Consider the following 656-nt stretch of genomic DNA (forward strand, 5'->3'; position numbering starts at 1 on the left):
CAAACCTCAAACTCCATCCCAGGAAATGCCTCTTGCTCCAGAAAGAGGTGCGTTACTTGAGTCATATTGTAAGTGAGCATGGTGTGCAAACTGATCCTGACAAGGTGAAAGTAGTGCATGATTGGCCAACACCAGACAATGTGGCATAGTTAAGAAGTTTCTTGGGACTCTGTACCTATTACCGGAAGTTTGTGAAGGACTTTGCAACTATAGCTGCTCCACTAAATGATTTAAGAAAAAAAAAGGCCAGAAGTTCGAATGGACAGTTTCCTGCCAGTATGCTTTCAAGACATTGAAAGAAAAACTGGCCTCACGTCCACTTTTAAAGCTTCCAAATCCCTCACTGCTGTACATACTGGATTGTGATACAAGTAATGTCGGAATTGGAGGAGTGTTGTCCAAGAAATTGGACGAAAACGAACATGTGGTGGCCTACTTTAGTAGGGTCCTAAGTACACCAGAGAGGAACTACTGTGTAACACAGAGAGAACTCCTTGCAATAGTAAAGAGTCTGACATATTTCCATCCTTATTTCTATGGCACCAGGTTTACCATCAGGACAGACCATGCTGCATTACGCTGGTTAAGATCATTAAAGAACCCAGAGGGACAACTGGCACATTGGATTGGAAAGATAGACCAGTATAACTATGATA

The sequence above is a fragment of the Limulus polyphemus genome, unplaced genomic scaffold (genome assembly GCF_000517525.1).
Source record: "Limulus polyphemus unplaced genomic scaffold, Limulus_polyphemus-2.1.2 Scaffold120, whole genome shotgun sequence".
Taxonomy (NCBI): Eukaryota; Metazoa; Arthropoda; class Merostomata; order Xiphosura; family Limulidae; genus Limulus; species Limulus polyphemus.